Source organism: Cetorhinus maximus, chromosome 19 (genome assembly GCF_964194155.1).
Source record: "Cetorhinus maximus chromosome 19, sCetMax3.hap1.1, whole genome shotgun sequence".
NCBI classification, from domain to species: domain Eukaryota; kingdom Metazoa; phylum Chordata; class Chondrichthyes; order Lamniformes; family Cetorhinidae; genus Cetorhinus; species Cetorhinus maximus.
The window spans coordinates 29,022,764-29,044,207 of NC_135897.1; the positions used below are offsets into that span (position 1 = coordinate 29,022,764).

Here is a 21,444-nt window from a genome sequence, read left to right on the forward strand (position 1 = left end):
CCAGGAAAGAAATTCCATCATACTCCTAACTCATGGCTTGTGGGGGTGCAGGGGGTGAATTACTTGCTGCAGAATTCCCAGCCTCTGACCTGTTTTTGCAGCTACAATATTTATATGACTGGCCCAGTTCAGTTTCTGGCCAATGGTGACTCCCAGGATGTTGATGGTGGGGGATTCAGTGATAATTTTGAAAGTCATATACCTATGTCCCCTTGCTCTGCATTCCTGGTGTTTAAGTAGGAATAGTGCTTCTGATAAACTTTTTCTGTACCCCTTAGTATTCTATATATGTACAAGGTTCCCTCTACTTTAGTTCCTTTCCTTTGATAATAAGGATTAACCCTTCTACGCATCCCTGTCAGGACTTGGCTGTTTTCCAAGTACTGTAGTGACCAGAACTGAGTGCAATACAGCTTGAAACTTCAAACTAGTGCACTAGTTTCACAATATTACTTTAGCTCTACCACACGTCTCACGACTTCCATTGTCTCTAAATTACGAGATTGTCTGTCCAGCATCCAGTACTAGACTTCAGATACATGGACAACCTATAGTAGACACCTCAAAGCACTGTAGAACTAAAACTAGCGGTGCTTTCGCAAGACCCTCCGAATCTGGTGGCAAGAAAGATGGTCTGACATCAGCGTCTTCTCCAAAGCCAACATGTCCAGCATTGAGACGCTAATCACTCATATTGTTCGTGTGTCTGACACTAAACTCTTGAAGCAACTGCTCTACTTGCAACTTGGCAGGAGACTCCCAGGAAGACAGCAGAAACGCTTTAGGGATGTCCTCAAAGCATCCATGAAGAGATCAGACATCCCTGCTGACTCATGGGAGTCTGTGGCCTGTGACTAACCAGAATGGAGAAGGCTCATTTGGGAAGTCACCAACCATGTCAAGGGACTTTGTCAGGAACATGCAGTGGTGAATCCAGGCATTGGAGAGACCACACAAACCTCCAAACAGCTTATCTATCCAACACTTCAAGCACCACCTATCCTGCATGTGGTAAAGTCTGCAGATCATGCATTGGATTTATCAGCCATCTCAGAATCCATCGAACCAGAGTGGAAGCAAGTCATCCTTGATCAGCAAGGGACTACCTAAGAAAGACTAATGAGCAGAAATTTTCTCCAATTAAATATTGGGAAGATCAAAGCCATTGGCTTTGGTCCTTGCTCCAAACTCTGTTCCCTAGCTACTGACTCCTTCCCCCACCCTGACAATTGTCTGAGGCTGATCCAAACTGTTTGCAAACTTGGTTGCACATTTGGCCCCAAGATGAGCTTTTGACCATGTTTCTGCTCCATCACCAAGACCAGCTATTTTCACTGCGCAACATTGTCCAACTCCACTACTGCACCAGCTCTTCTGCTGAAACCTCATCCGTGCCTCTATTACCTGTAGATTTGACTATTCCAGTGCTTTCTAGCCAGTGACCCAGATTCTACTCTCCATGCACTTTATCATCCAAAACTCTGTTGCCCATGTCCTAATTCGCACTATTTTGTTCACCCACATTTGCTCATTGGCCCACATTGCTTCTCAGTTAAGCAACTCCTCGATTTGTGAAGTTCTCTTCCTTGTTTTCAAATCCCTCCATGGCCCCGCCCATCCCATTCTCTGTAATATCCTCCAGCCCTACATCCATCCAAGATACTTTGTTCCTCTAATTCTGGTCTTTTGAACACTCCCGATTTTAATGGTTCCACATTGGTGGCCATGCCTTCAGCTGCGTTATGAGGTTCTTTAATGTCTATGATCCTTCTGATCTTACTGAAGTACCTCAGATGTAAAAGAATAGCTGTTGAGGTGGACCCAAATTGTGGTTGTAGTATAGTTAAAGATTTCTGAACCAGAATGGTGCCTTATGAATATTGTTATAATTTCAGATGTTTCCATTGTACAGGAACATGCACATACTCTCTGTTAAAGATCAGATTGGTGGGGGCATACAGTTGGAAAATTTTGGGGAAATTTTCACTTTGTGCCTGGATGGTAAACTCATTGTTGCAGATTAGCTGCCTCTTTTATGCTCGGTTCGGTTTTCCTTCTGTTCATTGGAGGTAATAAAATTGAAGGGAGGATAAAAATAATGTAAGATATTCATAGTGGCATGACTTCAAAATATAGACTATTTTTGTATTCCACCCATCCCTGGCCCCCCACCCCGCCCCAGTCCAGTAATACCCTGTTCTCTAACTTGCTTTAACTGAAGTCTATTCAGTGTGCAATGCCATGGCAGATTGACTGGTATATTCAAAATCATTGTTGTAATAGGACATATATGGATTACATTAACTTGAATGTAAATTGAATTATCTCCCCCAGTCTGCATGTATTTCCCCATAGATAAAATGTTTGCATTCAGTAGTGACGTTTTGTTAAAGAAACATTTTAAAAGTATCATATAGAAAAGGCTTCTTTGCAACTGAAGTAGGAAGTAGAGCTCATCGCAATGGGTGCCTATAGTGTGTTCTAGTCAGTTGCTTGTGAGAAAGTGTCACTTTAGTTCTAATTATTGATTCTTCACATCATGAATTTTTTATTTCCAATGTGTTTATTTTACATGTGCCCATCCTGACACACAAAGTGATAGTGGCAGTCACATGTATAGTGTGATCTCTTTGCTATTTTCACCTCTTTTGTTTTCCCCTTGTGGACAGTAGTATATTAAGAATGGCAACCCTGGTGAAGTATGATACAAAGCCTTGTTGTCTTTACTGGAAATGTAGTGGCAATTGCAGTAAGAATAATGTTCAGGCTTTTAAAAGGCCAGGCTTGTTAATTGTCCTCATCTCTTTTGAACCTTACAACCTTAGTGATGCCTTGACAATAGACTGTGGCCCTTCGAAACACTTCTAAAATGTTGTTTTAACAAAGTGTCACTACTGAATGCAAATGTTTTAAGATACGGGGAAATACATGTAGAATGGGAATACAATTCAATCTCAAGTTCAAAAAAAATGTTGCTAAATTATGGAAATCTTTCAACATTGGGAAAGTGTTAGGATTTATACTTCCACCCACATCTTTAGAGTGGAAAGAAAATCAGCAGGAGCAGTGGAAACTATTAAGTTGTTTAAATAAGAACCATGTTTATTTTTTAAGAATGATATATACATTAGGTCACATTTTTAAGCCAAAATAAATGGCTGTTGCTTCTAATGGGTCACAATTGATTTTACTGGCTACTTGACTTCTGTTTGCTACAAAAGAGCATGAATATCTGCAAGTCTGTCACAGTAGTAGAGCTGTCCAGTTATTTTGATTTATTTTCCCCCACCAGAATCACAAGCTGAGTTACATATTCAAGAACAGTTGCTCTTGAGTTTGTCTTAATTATAAACAGTAGCGTTTTAAAGCTTTAATTCTTCCTTACTCCCTCACACATAATTGGGAACAGCTTGAATTATATTATCAGAGATGTATGCAGTATTGTAATTATTTGCACATTCATAATTGGAATATGCAGTTAATATGCTAAATAGCCTCTTCTGCTGTCTTGCACAGAACTTTGAAACTGTCACTTGGTAGTACAGAACTTGAATATTGCTGAAAAGAGAAACACGTTGCTGAAGCTTTTAATCTTGCACTCATCAGGACAAATGCAAGAATGCCAACTTTCAAACGATCACAAAAATTTATTCTGCAGGTGAAAAGGGCGCTGATTGGTTGGCAAGTTGACCCTGATTGACCGAGGTGTTGTTGTGGAGAAAATAATGGGGAACAATAGGCTCTCCAAGTTCCCAGGTAATTAAAAAAATTGTGCCACACAATTGAGCAACGTTGTGTATGAATTCCAGTGCTGGTGCGATGCCAGGTATCTGGCATATGTCCCAATAATTGGCTGATTAAATCAAACAGCATGTAGCTTTGGTTGTTTGTTATACTCAAGCAGCCCATGCTTGCAAAATCCAAAACACAACGTATAATTTTAGAGGTGATTCTGCGATTGGACTTATTGAGCAATCCTGAGTGTGCTAATAGCTACATTAGCAATCAATTTAAGATCATGAGTCAAGCTCATAACATGTTTATTTATACTTGCTGGAAGTGACATACATTCATACACAAGGACCTGTTCTCTGCAAAGAAGAGGAATATATTCGAGGATTGCGCCATTTCTTGAATTACCCAGGACTTTGGGGAGCTGTTGCTTTCTCCATGGCAATACTGGAATACATACATACAGATGGATGAAGGTAGAAGGTGAAATATTCCCTTTTTTAAATGTCAAAAATTTAGTTTTAAAAATCTACTAATCAATTAATGGCACTCCACAATTATAACATTTTTTTCAGAATCAGTGAGCCAAATTTTATTAATCACATAGCCATTAAAACAAAATTGCACCTGATTGAACAAGTTTCCGAATCCTGAATGACAGACCGCAATTTCAGGATTTCGGTGCTCACCTGCACACACAACATCCCGAGGCCTGTCACAGCCGACCCATCATTGCCTGGAGAGAAAAGCAGCCAGATTTTGTGGGGGCATAGCCTTCATCGTCATTACCCCTCTGAAGTTGACTGCAACTTCAGTATGTCAACTGTGTGCAGATGAGCATGGAAATCCTGATGTTGCAGTCTGTCACTCAGGGTTCCGACACAGGCTGCACAGTGGATCCACTGAGAGCTGGTAATCACTAAAATCAATGAGAACTTCAATTTTACCTCTCCCCATATCACCATTTGAAACCTCTTTATAAAGTTACACCTTGTTCAATCAGGTGTAGCTTTATAATGGTGATGTGATTAATAAAATTTGGTGAACAACAACTGATTCTGAAAAAATAATGGTATAATCGTGGAGTGCTACTAATTGATTAATTAGTAGATTTTTAAAACTAAATTTTTGAAATTTAATAAAAATCAATACTTTACCTTCTATCTTCACTCATGTATATGTCCCAACCTTTAATTTCCTTTTTAAAAACTTCTTTAAAAAAAGTAATTTTATTTCAGTATTTTTTTGATCCCTTTTTTGGGTTGGGAGCGGTATGTGTATGGCTGGTTGGACACCCTGGTGAGATGTTTCCAGCTCCATACTGACAATGCTTAGTAAAGGATGCTGTCATGTGTTATACATAGTATCACTGCACGGTGATGGCAATGAAATTCCTGTCAAAAAGGTCACTATATCTCTCAGCAAAACTTTCCTCCTGGTTAGCAAAGAAGTGCCCTTGCTTCACTGCTGACCCCAAACTCCTGGCTAAGTTAATGTTTTGGATTAAGGCACTCTGTCAGGAGCCCTCATTCTGGTGGCGTCCCTACCCAATTTTTTTTTTTCAAATCTTGCTCAAATGCTGCCTGACCTGGACTTGTCTCTTCTGCTTCTTTCTGTTTTCCTTATGTCTTGTATCTTCCAAAAGTCTTGCTCAAAGATCAAGAATGAGGCCAGAGAAACTGTGGATGTGGCAATCCTAGAATGAGTCAGAAGGTAAAGAGCAAAGGCAAATTCGCATCAGAGAGCAGGAGACTCAGGATCAAGTAATAGGAGAAAGCTACTTGAGCGGTGTGAGGCTGGAGCTGCAATAGGTAGGTTAGGGCTATAGGATGATACTAGCAGAGCAATGGATTTAGAGAGCTGTGAGGGAAAAAAAAGGTTAATAACTTTCTACAGAAATTTTAAACCTGTTGTCAAAAGTTATGGCAATAAATTCAACTTTACCTTGCTTTTGCATCAATGCTGTGCTGGCTGCAGCGACTGACGTTGGGAATGGCGTGACAGCTGGAACAGATTTGAAAGTGTTTTTCCTAAAAAATGCGATTACTTTTGAGATGCATGATTGCAGCCATTCAGACTGAAACACAAGGGAGCGTTGGTGCTGATTTTTTAAAAATCAGAATTCAAAGCACAGAGGTGGTTTGAAAACCCATAATACATCCCACCATCTTTGTTGGCCTCGTGCCAAATTGCTGTCACTTTGCTATGATATTGGTATTCCAGGCTATGGATTTGTCCAGAGCTGTTGTTTTCCTCTCTGTAATCAGCATGCCTTCAGCTTAAGTTTGCCATTGCTGAAACACTCTACCTGTCCTTCATCAAAACAACAAGTAAAGTTGCCCAAAAATAATTGATGTCCCTGTGCTAAAGGAATCACATTTGCAATAATTAATGAAAGTGTTTAACACCCTTGTTTAAAATGCATCATACGAAGAGTCACAATAACCACACTGCGAGGAAATGCAATTTATAACTGACTTCAAATAATAAGTAATGACCCAACATTAATGACTGTAGTTTAATCAGGCAAACACACAGCTGCCTAATCTCTGCCCGAAACTTTGATTTGTCAGTGGAAATACACTAGAAAGAAAGTCTTAAAAATATGTGGTCCATTGCCAAGAGATTTAAGAGGAAATTTGAGTTAATGAGAAGGTGTAAAATTGGTATAATAAAGGTTTTATAATACAGCATTGGCATTAAGGTAATAGGCACAACTTCGTAAGACAATTTTTTAACAGTTCAGTACAGTTCTTGATATAATAGAATTGCAGTACAACCTAGCACACACCCAATCCTTTTTTTTAAAAATGGTCTTTTTAAAAATTCTTTCATGGGATGTGGGCATCGCTGGCTAGGCCAACATTTATTGCCCATCCCTAACTGCCCTTGAGAAGGTGGTGGTCATGCTATCTGTACATTTTTGACCAAGCCCTAGTTTTGTTTCTGACACAGCTGTTGCATCTAAGTCTGATTATTTTTGTTGTCCAAACCAACAGGTGGTAGGATCCCACTGCAGTAACCAGCTAGCTTTAGTATTAATACAGGAGCATTTTCTTTAGTGGGCAGATTTAAAGGAACAATGATCACTGATTCTTCTCTAAATATCTAAAATTGTAACATTTTGGATTTCATTTGTCAATCTGGATCGAGTGAAGCATCATGAAGGAGGTTTGCAATTAAATCACACTTTCTGTTTTAATAACTTTTTGTCCCCTCTTTGGTTTGACTAATTCTCTCCCAGCCTGTGCCATGTGCCCTACTTGAGGGAACATGCAGTTATTCCAGTTCGGACCTCCGCCAATGCTCCTCTTGATTCAGCCACTAGAGGCACACAAACTAAATTAACAAAAATCATTTATATACTGCCCTCAGGCATCCCAAAATGTTTCGCATCAAATGAATTGTATTTAAAATCAAATCAATGTTGCAAAGGAATGGTGTGATTTATCTGCTGTTCAACAGTTAAGACTTTCTTTTCTTATTGAAACCCTAATATATTACAAAGCTGAAGCTTGTGGACTTCTGTATCGTATTGAATTTGGAGAGGGCATTGGTTAGACTGTAGATGATAAATATATGTCATTCTGAGCACTTCACTTTAGGAAAGATATTAGACCTGGAATGAGTATACAATCGATTCATCACACTAATACCAGGAATGAAAGGCTGTAGTTATGAAAGGGATTAAAAAATGTCTTTCACTAAAGCAGAGATTAAGGATAGATCTATTGTAAATTTCCAAATCTTTGAAAGATTTATAATATATAGTGAAAGGTTGTTTCCATTAGTTTGTAAATTGGAACAAGGGGGCATAAATTCAGGATTATCAAAGTCAAAGAGGAAAAGTTAGAAGCTAGTATATCCACACAAAGGATGATCAGATTGTGGAATGCTTTACTGCAAATGACTAATGCAGCAGAAAACTATAGCACTTCTAAAAAGTATTGAATGAGTATCTGAAAAGAAAAAATAGAAAGAAAATGGACTAAATGGTTTTGTTTCGCTGCTGTAAAGTCTACCATTTTCTGGTTTGTGTGATGGTATTATGCAAGCTGCCTCTCCCCTTCAGTGCTGTGCTGAAAACAGTAGACATCGAACGTCTGTAAGTCTTTAAGCACCTGTAACATTTTTTGCCAACTAATTATTCTTGAAATTTGCTTCAAAATCTCTCCTAACACTTTGAAAGCTGTGTAGTCTATAAAGGCTGCCCCTTTTAAAAGTATCACAGAAGGACCAGTTTATTCTTCTGAGAACTCAGACCCATATTTTACACAGGAGAGCCAATGGATGTTATCTACTTGGACTTCCAGAAGGCCTTTGACAAGGTGCCGCACAGGAGGCTGCTCAGTAAGATAAGAGCCCATGGTGTTAGAGGCAAGGTACTAGCATGGATAGAAGATTGGCTGTCGGGCAGGAGGCAGAGAGTAGGGATAAGGGGGTCCTTCTCAGGATGGCGGCCAGTGACTAGTGGAATTCCGCAGGGGTCAGTGTTGGGACCACAACTTTTCACTTTATACATTAATGATCTAGATGAAAGAACTGAGGGCATCCTGGCTAAGTTTGCAGATGACACAAAGATAGGTGGAGGGACAGGTAGTATTGAGGAGGCGGGGAGGCTGCAGAAGGATTTGGACAGGTTAGGAGAATGGGCAAAGAAGTGGCAGATGGAATACAACGTGGGGAAGTGTGAGGTCATGCACTTTGGTAGGAAGAATAGAGGCATGGACTATTTTCTAAATGGGGAGAGAATTCAGAAATCTGGAGTTCAAACGGACTTGGGAGTCCTAGTCCAGGATTCTCTTAAGGTTAACTTGCAGGTTGAGTCGGTAGTTAGGAAGGCAAATGCAATGTTGGCATTTATTTTGAGAGGACTAGAATATAAAAGCAGGAATGTGCTGCTGAGGCTTTATAAGGCTGTGGTCAGACCACATTTAGAATATTGTGAGCAATTTTGGGCCCCGTATCTCAGGAAGGATGTGCTGGTCCTGGAGAGGGTCCAGAGGAGGTTCACGAGAATGATCCCAGGAATGAAAGGCTTAACGTATGAGGAACATTTGAGGACTCTGGGTCTATACTCGATGGAGTTTAGAAGGATGAGGGGGGATCTGATTGAAACTTACAGAATACTGAAAGGCCTGGATAGAGTGGACGTGGGGAAGATGTTTCCATTAGTAGGAGAGACTAGGACCCGAGGGCACAGCCTCAGAGTAAAGGGAAGACCTTTTAGAACAGAGATGAGGAGAAACTTCTTTAGCCAGAGAGTGGTGAATCTATGGAATTCATTGCCACAGAAGGCTGTGGAGGCCAGGTCATTGAGTGTATTTAAGACTGAGATAAATAGGTTCTTGATTGGTAAGGGGATCAAAGGTTACAGGGAGAAGGCGGGAGAATGGGGTTGAGAAACTTATCAGCCATGATTGAATGGCGGAGCAGACTCGATGGGCTGATTGGCCTAAATTCTGCTCCTATGTCTTATGGTCTACAGGTTAGTTGTTTGTTTTCTACTTGCGGTTGTTAAGATTGTGCAAGTGTTTGAACTCTGTAAAATTGATAAGGACTATGGGGAGTGGTGTGGCAGGTGCAGAAGGATGTTGTTCTGACTTAGAGATTTTGTACACCCATTTGCTCCCAGACATGGAACCATAGAAGAGTTATGGCACAGGAAGAGGCCATTCATCCCATCATGCCCATGCCAGCCATAAATAGAGTAAAAAAGAAACTAGCTGCTCATTTTTAATCTCACATTCCAGCACCTGGCCCATAAATTTGCAGGTTACAGCACTTCAGATGCAAATCCAGGTATCTTTAAAATGAGTTGAATGTTTCAGCCTCAACCATTATTTCAGGCAGTGAATTCCACCTCTGGGTGAAAAGGTTTTCCCTCATGTCCCCTCTAATCCTTCTACCAATCACCTTAAACCTATACCCCATGGTAATTGAACCCTCAGCTGGAGGAAACAAGTCTTTCCTGTCTACCCTATCTAGGCCCCTCATAATTTTTTACACATCAATTAGGTCACCCCTCAGCCTCCTCTGTTCTAAAGAACAAAGAACATGGAAAAGTACAGCACAGGAACAGGCCCTTCGGTCCTCCAAGCCTGCGACGATCATATTGCTCGTCAGCTAAAACATTTTGCACTTCCGGGATCCATATCCCTCTATTCCCATCCTATTCGTGTATTTGTCAAGCTGCCTCTTAAACACCATTATCGTACCTGCTTCCACCACCTCCTCTGGGAGCGAATTCCAGACACTCACTACCCTCTGCGTAAAAAACTTGCCCCGCACGTCTCCTCTATAGTTTTCTCCTCTCATCTTAAATCTATGTCCCCTAGTAATTGACTCTTCCACCCTGGGAAAAAGCTTCTGACTATCTACTCTGTCCATGCCACTCATAATTTTGTAAACTTCTATCAAATCGCCCCTCAATCTCCGTCACTCTAGTGAGAACAATCCGAGTTTCTCCAACCTCTCCTCATTGCTAATAACCTCCAGACCAGGCAGCATCCTGGTAAACCTCCTCTGCACCCTCTCCAATGCCTCCATATCCTTCTGGTAATGTGGTGACCAGAATTGCACGCAATATTTCAAGTGTAGCCTAACCAAGGTTCTATACAGCTGCAGCATGACTTTCCAGCTTTTATACTCAATACCCCTGCCGATGAAGGCAAGCATGCCATATGCCTTCCTGACTACCTTATCCACCTGCGTTGCCACTTTCAGTGACCTGTGGACCTGTACACCCAGATCCCTCTGCCCGTCGATGCACTTAAGGGTTCTGCCATTTACTGTATAATTCCTGCCTGTATTAGACCTTCCAAAATGCATTACCTCGCATTTGTCCGGATTAAACTCCATCTGCCATTTCTCCGCCCAAGTCTCCAATCGATCTATATCCCGTTGTATCCTTTGACAATCCTCTTCACTATTTGCAACTCCTCCAACCTTAGTGTCATCTGCAAACTTACTAATTAGCCCAGTTACATTTTCCTCCAAATCATTTATGTATACTACAAACAGCAAAGGTCCCAGCTCTGATCCCTGCGGAACTCCACTAGTCAGAAAAGCACCCTTCCACTGCTACCCTCTGTCTTCTATGACCAAGCCAATTCTTTATCCATCTTGCCAGCTCACCTCTGATCCCGTGCGACTTTACCTTCTGTACCAGTCTGCCATGAAAACAACCCTAACCTATCCAATCTCTCATCATAGCTGCAATTTTCAAGCCCTGGCAGCATTCTTGTAAATCTCCTCTGTACTCTCTCCAGAGCAATTATGTGGTGACCAGAACTGTACACAAAATTCCATCTGTGGCCTAACAGTTCCAGCATTGCATCCTTGCTTTTGTATTTAATACCTTGTCCAATAAAGGAAAGCATTCCATGTGCTTTCTTTACCACCTTATCCACTTGTCTTGCCACCTTCAGGAAGCTGTGGACATGTACCTCAAGGTCTCTCACTTCCTTAATCGCTCTCAATATCCTCCCATTATTGAGTATTCCTTTGCTTTGTTTGCCTTCCCCAAATACATTACCTTACACTTCTCTGGATTTTGAGACCAGCCTTAGACCTTTCCCTTGGAATACATGAATTGGGAGAATGAGAAAAGGTGACATAGTAGGGCAAGCTGCTAGAAGGGGGAAAAGGGTCCCCAGCAGGAGGCCCTATCTGCACAGGGCATTTTTCTACCCAAACCTGAGCAAGGAACAGTATGTCAGATGTCACCATTTCAGTAAGGAAATCTGCTGCCTGCTGCAGGGCAAGGGTCACATTGCCGGTAGCTATGAATCTGTCAGCAGTGATGAACATTAATGCATCTTGCTCCTTCCAGGCTGGAGCTGGTGATATTTTCAACATCTTTCAGTTTGCTGTCTGCTGTTGCAGAAGGAAGGTCACTGAAGTTCTCTATTTAGAGAGGAGTAAGTGGAATGAGCGCATGGCTTTGTGAGAATTGCGGGTGTCCCCATGACGCAGTATGCATTGACTTGCACACTCACTGCTTTGCGGGTGCCCTATATTACGTCTGAGATGCAACTGAAAGGATTCCATGCCCTCAAAAGTCCATCTGGTTGTGTGACCATGCAGGTCAATGCCCAGTATCCTGGCAACAGTCATGATGCCTTCATTCTGCAGCAATCCATTGTGCTTTCTGTATTTGAGCCACCATGGCAAATCTGAGATGAACTACTGGTCAGCAGGAACTACCCATTGGTCACCTGACTCCTGATACCAGTGCACAATCCACAATAAAATAAAATCCATGTAGCCACACGAAATGTGACCAAGTAGACCTTTGGCCAGCTGAAACAATGCTACTGCAACCTGGATCACTCTGGATGAGCCCTGCTATCCTCGACAGAGTGGGTGTCAAAATTTGGTGGTCTGTTGTATTCTGCATAACGTTGCTAATATGAGGGCAAAGCCCTTGCCACCAGCTAATAGGTGAGCAGCAAAGGGAGAGGAAGGAAAGGGACAACATAGATTTTCCTATCTGGCAGGGCTATCCATGAAGAACTTATCTGTCTGTCATCTCAGTAACCGTAACTCCAATTCCTCAGTCCCACATCTTCCCTTCCCTCTACCGCTGACAACTTCTGCTTGGCCACAATACAAAAACAAAAACCACCACATTAAACATTCTCCAAACCAAATTTATAAATAAAACCATGCAAAAATCAACTAATCATGCTTGTGCATTCCCTTGTTGTCTGCCTTCATGTGTTTTCCTGCCCTCCTGCTCCTACACACTCCAGTGGCAGCAGCATAACTGATGGAAAGCAGCTGGTTTTCAATGGGGGGTCCGCAGATGGCCTTGCAGAACACCTTCAAGCAGCTTTAGCTCTAAAAGGCCAGATTTTGCACTAAACCATCTCAACAGTCTGGGCTGGCTGGCTGGCTGACTAGTAATTGCAAGTGTGCTGGCAGAGTGACAGAGGTTGGGGGACAAATGCTGTCATCTTGAGAGAGGACAGCAGGTTCGTGCTCCACAGAGCCATTGGTACAACCTTGGTACAGCACCTCAGCAAACTAGCAACCTGCGGTGCTCTCTGACCCCTTTTGAATCCTGGTATCAGCAGTTATGATGGCAGCAAGCTGAGTTTGTGTTACTAAAGTCTGAGCCTCCACTTCAAGCTCAGACGATGGGTGGCTTATGCTTGTGATTCAATGAAAGCTGAGATGTTGACCATTGGACTACATCAGATGGGTCGTGTGCTAATGGAACTGGCCACTACTTCCATGCAGAAAAGGATGGGCTCCAAGCTCTGCACGAAACCCTGTACAATGTCAGTGCCGGCCTCCTCCATGCACTTTATCGGTGGCCTCAGGCTTTCTGCCTAACAATGCACCAAGCATTTTCTTGTGCTTACCCATCAGTCGTCTCCTGTAGCCTGCCCCATTAAAGTGCTCGTCTCAGTCTTCTGCAGCAGACCCTCTGGTGAGCTGGCACCTACATAAACCATCCTTCCTTCCCTGGCTGCAGGTCCCTCTTACCTGGCATCTCAACAAAGGTAGATCCTTGTTACTTACTAAAGTATATGCAGCTAGGGGCTGCGAGTGTGAAATTGAGTGACAGCATTTCTTCATCAGCAGTGCCTTGTTGCTCTTCCATCACTGCCTGTCCAGGTTACAGCCCTTGGGTATTGGAGGGAGAAAGACACTAAGGAAAGTTTGCGGTGAGCCATGTAGCTGGGGGTGGGGTTGAGGGAGTGGGTGGGGAGCAAAAGGATGAGGTGCATGTTCAGACCGCCTATGGTTTGTAAATCAGATGAGATTCTGGGATGAGGGGAAGTGGGCTGGGAGAGGCAGTTTGGGTATGAGGATACTGTCATCTTCTATGGTTTCAGTCCTGCCCTGGCCACAGTCTTAGTGGTGGCCACTCCAATGATGGGGAGCACCATCCCCTCCATCGGGGTAAGAACATGCAACCATGCTCTCTGCCGGCTCGCTCTTCCTGCCTCCGCCTTGCCCTGCAAGAGAGAAGGTGTGTCAGTTCAGTGATTCAATGTGTTTGCAATTGCAATGTGTGGCTGTCATGGTTGAATAGCTGGCAGTGTGTGCAGGCTGTGAAATATGGGTGTGAGGTTTTTAGCAGTGTTAATTGTGTGGGGGTGCGGTGCAGTTATGAATGTTGGGTAAGTTTTGGTGAAAGGTCATGGGCCTGAAATGTTAACTCTGTTTTTCTCTCTCCACAGATACTGCTAGACGTGCTGAGTATTTCCAACATTTCCTATTTTTATTTAATGTTAGGGAAGAGTTGTGATTGGTAGAGATTGTTGGTAGGTGAGTGATGGGGTAATTGACCAGTTGGTGGGATATGGCATTTGACCACGATCTCTCTGAACTTTTGAGGCACTGTATCCAGGTCCTCAGGGCTCAACTCCTGGCGCTGACCACAGCTACCTGTTCCCACTGCCTTCTGAGCATTTGTCTGGAGGACCTCCTTGGCCCCCTTGCAGTTCTCTCGTCCTTTCCGCTTCCTGTGCCATAGTTTCCAGTGCAGCATTGGAGAACCTCGGAACAGTCTCTCTCCCATGTTGTTCCATGAGTGAGGGGTTTTTTCCAGATCAAAATGAGTTCCACAACAACTGCCAACGTCTGCTCCAAACACAGTGCAACTCCCCTTTAAGATGTGCAGGCTGGATTTAAATAATGCAGGGTGATTGAAGTAACAAAAACAGAAAGTGCCGGAAATATTCAGCAGATCAGGCAGCATCTGTGGAGAGGGAAACAGAATTAACTTTTCAAGTTAAATGTGACTTCTTCAGAACTGAAGGAGGGTATGTGATGGGTTATATGATGTCAAAAGGGGGTGGGGGAAGAACAAAAGGAAAAGTCTGGGATTAGGGTAGAGTATATGAGAGATTGAATCATAAAAATGTTAGGGAACAGAAGGCAAAGGGAATGGTAATGATTGTAGTAAAAGCATTTGTCCAGAGTAAGTGTAAATGCTGTGAGTGCAAATGATTTAAGTAGTTCTAGCCTCTCACGATTTTGGGACCCCTGCTTGGATGTGCAGCAACTCCACAACATGGGCCTTAATTTTCAGCTGGTGGGGGGGGGCGCGATCGGCAGGCCTAGGAGCGCTGGTGAAACGGACTGATGACCACAATCGGCCCCCGACCACGATTTCACACTGGCTGGCAAATTAACAGCTAGCCAGCATGAAACACGCGTTGAAACGCTCAGCACTGCCGGGGTGGGGACGGGAGGAGGGCGGCAATGATGTGGGCACGGACGAGCGCTGAGAATAAGCTCCCAGATGGCAGACAGCTGCCTCAGGGAGCCGCAGACCCGAAAGCCATGAAATAAAGCTTTGAAAATCAGGAAGGAAATGTCCAAGCATCACAACCAGGCATCTGAACATATAGATGATAAAAGTGCTGTCCACAGATTTTTATTTTTATTTTATTTAATAATGGGAAACCTTATCCCGCGCTTGGATGAGGTTTGATGAAAAATGCAAAGTCCGCCTGGCCGATTTGCTCATCTGTCAACCGTAAGGTTGGACGGACCACGAAAAATCGGAGACAATTGCACTGTTAATGGGCTTAATTGCCCTCTCAATTGTCAGCGGGCGCACTTCCGACTTTTGCGTGCACCCGCTGAGTGAAACATTGCGCGAGCACGGGATGATGTTGGGACACTCGCCCGACATCTTCGTGTGCGATTTTGTGCCTGATCAGGTCAGGCAGATGCCCAGCTGCGGGACGTTTAATTCTGCCCGTGGTGATCACTGGCTTCGAGCTGCAATCAAGTTAATTAGCAGACAGCAACAAATTGGTATGCTGCCTACATCAGCAGCAACAGGCACAGGTTAATCTACATTGTGATCACCACCTCCATATTCAGGGGCTAAGGAATTGAGGCTGCATTGTGTTCCCTATTAAAGCACACATGGCATTAATGAAAGTTTAAGGAGAAAATGACCTATAATCATTGAAATCAAACTTCTTATAAAGTTTGAATCTCAATATAAAGAACAGTTTCTGAAATGGTTCAAAATGCAATGATTTGGATTATTGATTTTTATTTCCTGAAATTTGGCGGCTTTATAGTTTCTGGAATTTATCTGCTCGTAGATTCTAGCTCAGAAATAGTGGTTACCACCACTTTCAGTGTCCTTCTCATGTTTGTCACTGTTCAAAAGCTGTTTTATTGGAAAAATTATATTTAAAATTTTTTTAATGAAATTACTTCTGCATTTATGCCCTTTTATATTTTCTATAATTTTTTCTAGGTGTAATAAAAAGGGTATATTAAAAACCTAACTACTTAATATTGTACAACATTTTAGTTCAAGATTTTTTTCTATAATGAAGTATACAGTTAATTACCTTTTACAATTTTTCAAAACTAGTGTGCACAAATTGTAACACAAATTGCAGCCTATCAGACCAGAACCTGCGTATTTAATATCTTAATTGGCTGTTCAGTTGCAGGAGTTTATTGGACAGACAACAGGAACCAATCACTTTACAGTTTCTCACATGCTATTTCCATGTGAGGTGCCTATTTATTTCTGATTTAAAAAGGTGCTACTTAAGCTGTAGTCCTGTTAGATTCAGCACAGTTCCTAAAGGTTGCAGGAACGTAGGAGCAAGGTGGTCCCTAGGATTTCCAATAGACCAGCAGCAACAGAAGTATCGCCTGGGAGAGCTCACAGTATTAGCTCGTGAAGTTACTGAAGATTTGATTAACTCAAACTAGAGATACCGAGGGGGGAGAAAGAACTAGGTAATGATACGCATGAAAAACTGGTGAGTGGCTTTTGGTTTTAGACAGTACCATGAATTTTTAAAGTAAATTATACTGGTTTGCATATTGTTGAAGTTAAACTTTTTTTTATTACAGCGTTTTATGCAATGAGTCTATCAGAATGTTAGTGCAAAGATGTGTTTCAGGATCAGATTAGGGGTGGAATGGTGGGTCAGTGGGGCATAAGGACGATTCTACCCTATCCTGGCATTTTAATGGATTGAATCATTATTCTTCTCAAGCCCAGATAAGGTGGTAGCATCTAAGCTCCCTCTTGCACCAATCGACTGCTCTCTATCCACAGTGATGTGTCGTGGGGTTAGTGAGGGGGAATTACTTGAATGAACTTTCAGGAAAAGGATCCAAACTACTTTGGTACCTTTCCATTTCAAGATAGCGGTCCCACGTCCTGCTCTCTGACTGACAAATGTTCCGCCTCTTCTTATTCTACCATTTTAAAAGATTATTTTTAAAACAACTTTTTAAAATAAATATTTAAAAATGTTTAATTTTTTAAATTACAATTTTTAAATCATCAGTGGAAAAAAATGAAAACATATTTTTGAATAATCGAGAAAAGGGAGACAATCCATTGTTTGTTCAAGTTCAGAAAATAATACAGATTTTGGTATAAATTAAACACTCAAGTGCAAGCTACAAATTGTCTATTCTGTAAATCTTTGTTGTGACAATTTTTGTGCTCACCAGTCCAAAAAGGGATTTTTTTCTAATAAGGCATATCTAAGGCAGCACAAAAATAGCCTAGGTGGCCTTAATCAGTTGCTGTGATGGTGCTTTGCCAAACCAGGCTAAAACAGCTCAGTGTTCTTTTCAATAGCTGGAATATAGATGAGAGCAATATCAGATACCAAACATTGAATTGTGTGCCAATACTTAAAAGAACCATATTTCAGAAGGATGGAATGCTTAAATAAAATCTTGATTCCATTTCTGCTCATGCATTGATTTGTATGTACTCTGAGAGGATATCAGGTGAGTTTTTGCATCTGTCAGTACAACTTATGAATTCCCACCTGTTAGCTAAGCAGCGATGATGGGGTTGGTGAGGTCTGAAATTGACCAAGTGTTTGACCATTACTCCCCGACTACCCGCTAGGTTCAGGGTGCCAGATGAAGCAAGTTCCCAGAGTCTGGCACTCAGAGCCACCACTGAGAGCTGAGCAAGTCATCAGGACCAACTTCTGGTAAAACAAACCTTCTGGGTGTGGTTGTTTGCCATTCAGATGTGTTATCTTTAGAGCTTGCCTCATACAGCCCAAAAGATAATATGCTGGACTATCTAGTCACATGTTTTAATCGGCTTTAGGCTGTTTTGCGGTAGGGTAGTTCAGTGCCAGCCATTAATAGATGGTTCAGACATCCATAGTGTGTGAATGTTTGAACCATTATTAATATTTAAACCTGGAGTGAATGCCTACTGGGTAGCTAATTAGAGTTCTCCATTCTCAAATAGTTCCTACTGTAAGACTCTGGATTTCAGATTCCACCTGGTTCAATTGAAAACGCTTGTTTCTGGGTCTGGAAATTATAGGTTGGATTTCTTCTGCTAGGATGAGCAGATTGGCCAACCTTGAGATCTATAAAGATACTGCAGCATAAATTGGGCACAAATTAAGGTATCTAAAGATAAAGCCCGCCAGCCTCATCTGTTAAAATATCTGCATAAATCACATGCACTGCAGAGAAAATAAATCTACATTGCAAGTATACAGCTTTGAAAAGCATTTTTGAAGTTCATGACTTCGAAACTGGTCATTTCCTCCTAGATTATACATGCTCCTTCATGAATTGGAGATTATTAAACCCTCCTGCAATATAGTACTAACCATCCGGTTGTCTGGTATGAAGATGGTAATGACCATGGAAGGAACGTTCACATCGCAGCCTGTGAGATTGTTTATCAGCCTGCGAATCCTTCTGCACTAATCTCCAAGAGACTGTGAAGGGATGAAAACAATAACTTCACAAGTTCTATTTATTAAAATATCAGAAAGCTTGCTTCATAAAAATATTGATATATTCAATTTGCATAACTTTCAGACTGTGCTTTTTGATTGTGTGAAAATGTGGTTCCATGTAAATTAATTGATGTGCAACAATATAATGATAGAGAGCTCAGATTAGAGGTCAGAGCTGTACTCAGTTAGAACAGACTTTCTTGCATCTGGAACTTTTTAATTCAGTCCATAGAGATGGGGCATTAGTTTCCTGTCTCAGATAGTCACTCATGACCCCAAATAAAAGCGGTTTGAGGAGTTCTAGCTGAATTCTCAGTGGACACAAATTCACAACATAAGGTTGTCTGTAATGCAAGTTTAATTGGAATCAGTTAGCTAAGTCTCATGAATATGTTATTTATTAAAGCTGTTAATGTGGGGAGAGGGGATGAATTTGTGGTTTGACTTCTGTTTTCTAATCATGGCACTGTTGAACTAAGAGTACTTTAAATCTACTTTCTTGATAATATTTATTTGTTCTGTAGATCATGAAGTCAGTATTAAAAAAGGGTTTCATACTTATAATTACAAAGGTGGATTATCATGACCATGACTAATCATGCCCTGTTGAAACCAATGTCCACATTGGTTTCAACAGAGCAAAGAAACCCACATAAGAAAGCATGGAATAAGAAATACCTGTGCCTTCCACATACTCTATATAGTTCAATTTATTATAGATTATACCCTCCTCATTCAAATGATGGGAAACTCTTTCGAGTTATCAACAGTCACAGATTGCAACTCTTTTGAGTACAATCACAGTTCTTGGTTTCCGGGAGTGGGACATGAACCCACAACCCTCTGATTCAAAGGCAAGGGTGCTATGAACTGAGCCACAGCTGACACCTCTTAAATGATGGGAATTACTACTCCATAACCACTCCACATAATCAGGTGAAATTCCTGCATGTTGATCCAAAGTTGATTGTTCAACCACAGAAGGTGCTTTTCTTAAATAGCATCTCCTTAATTTAAACTTTGTGTTATCCTTCAAACAAGGAAGTTGTAGAAAAAAAGTTGGTGCATATGCCATTTTTACCTCATTGTTTTACTTTTTCAGCTGAACATTGCTTAAAGGGGCTGTATCAATGGTAATTTCTAATGAAATTGTTCAGAGAGAAGGCAGGTCAAAAGCACAAAGGCAGGGAATGGTAGCAATATATGTTTTTGCTGCCACCACTATGCTTTTCTCCTGGTTGGCAGCATATTTTTGACGATCTGGCCAAAAGGATGCTGTCCACCTGATTGAAATTGCACTGTGGCAAATAAGGTGCTGGAGAAAGCGCCAGGATAGAGGGCGGAATTTAATGGTCCCGTTGTGGCGATGGCAGGGCTGTATAATGCAGCCAGCCATTCAAAAGTCCGTTGACTTCGGCAGGACCATAAAACCCCGCAGGTGTAAAATTCCGCCCAGAAAGTTCAGCAGTGAAAGGAGCGCTTTGTTGAAGAAACAATGCTCGTCTGAGGCTGAGTGACATTGCGTGTGAGCAAATCAGTTCAGTGCTTGATATTGTCATTGAGCACAAAGGGAAGACCAATTCAGTGCAGCCTCCTGGCTTACTTGCTACCTTTATAAATGTATTATTCATATTAAAAGAAACACACATTTACCTTAGCAGGAGACTCACATCAGGGGGAAAAAGCAAAATATTGTAGCTTCAATCAGCTAAGTGATCAGAAAGTATTTTTAATGGTTCAAAAATATATTCAGCTATTTTGCAGGTTTGAAAACTATAATATGATTAAGAGGCACTAATGATTTTGAGTTTTGACCAGTAATTCAAACTTTAATAGAGAAATATATTAATGCTGATTTTAGAAAAATTGAATTCTAAAGAACTCAGACAATGAAGGAAAATTTTGACTTTTGTATATCCTGTCTGCTTGAAACATTTAAAATACAAAATGGGTAGGATTACAAAAGAAGCTGAGCTCCTGGAGACAACAGAGAATTTTAATTTACACTTCATTTTGTGAATCATATTATCTCCTTTTTTTTCCTAAACAGGTAAAACCTACCTCTTTGACCAAATGTTTGGTCACCTGTCCTAGTGTTTCCTCCTTTGGCTTATTGTCAGTCTTTGACTGATTAATCTCCTGTGAAGCACCTTGGGATGTTTTACTACTTCAAAGGCACTATAAAAATGCAAGTTGTTGTTTTCCCTCACACCCTTCTCCTCAATTCTACAGATATATCATTCCTTTGCCAACATAGCAAGAAGCAGCCTGAATTCAGGCTTCTACAACTGACTACCAGAAAATTCTTGAAAGATGCATATAGTTGTCGTCCCCCCACCCCCCCACTTGCCCGACCCCCGGTTCACCCTCCCTCCCTGTAGAGAAGTTCCTGGTCCCCACTTGGTCCCTCTGAACGCATGGCATGTGGACCTGACAAAATCCCAAACATCAGCACATCATGTGCCACCAAACTTGTCACAAAGTATGAGTTTCAATTTTTAACACTTTTTTAAATTAAAAAATCTCTTTCTCTCCTGCTACAGCACGAGTTTAGTCACAGTTTTGTTTGTTTAACATATATATTATATATATATATTGTATTGGATTCCATACAGGAGTGGAGAGGGATATCAACCAGGGTTTCCTGTTCCTAGTCACATCCCCCCCCCCAACCCGCATATCATAAAAGTGTGCATGTATTTTTGAACCATGTAAACATAAGAAGAAATAGGAGCAGAAGCTATTTGGGCTCTCGAACCCGTTCTGCCATTCAGTACGATCATGGGCGATCTGCCTCAATTCAACTTTCTGCCTGCTTCCCATATCCCTTGATTTACTGAAAGACCAAAAATATGAGTCTGAGCCTGAGATGTATTCAACAATGGAGCATCCAAACCCTCTGGGGCTGGACAATTTCAAAGATTCACTATTCTCTGAGTGGAAAAACTTCTCCTCGTCTCGGTCCTAAATGCTC

The 21,444-nt window shown here is 41.6% G+C and overlaps 1 protein-coding gene across 1 annotated transcript in view; it reads left to right on the forward strand.

The window, feature by feature from the left end:
• Positions 1 to 16,296: 16,296 nt before the first annotated feature.
• The window catches only part of LOC144694066 (uncharacterized), a 37,550-nt gene continuing 32,402 nt past the window's right edge, over positions 16,297 to 21,444 (forward strand). Inside the window, exon 1 of the mRNA XM_078564427.1 lies at positions 16,297 to 16,493. The gene's annotated coding sequence lies outside the window, so the exon portion shown is untranslated. The remainder of the gene's footprint in view (positions 16,494 to 21,444) is intronic.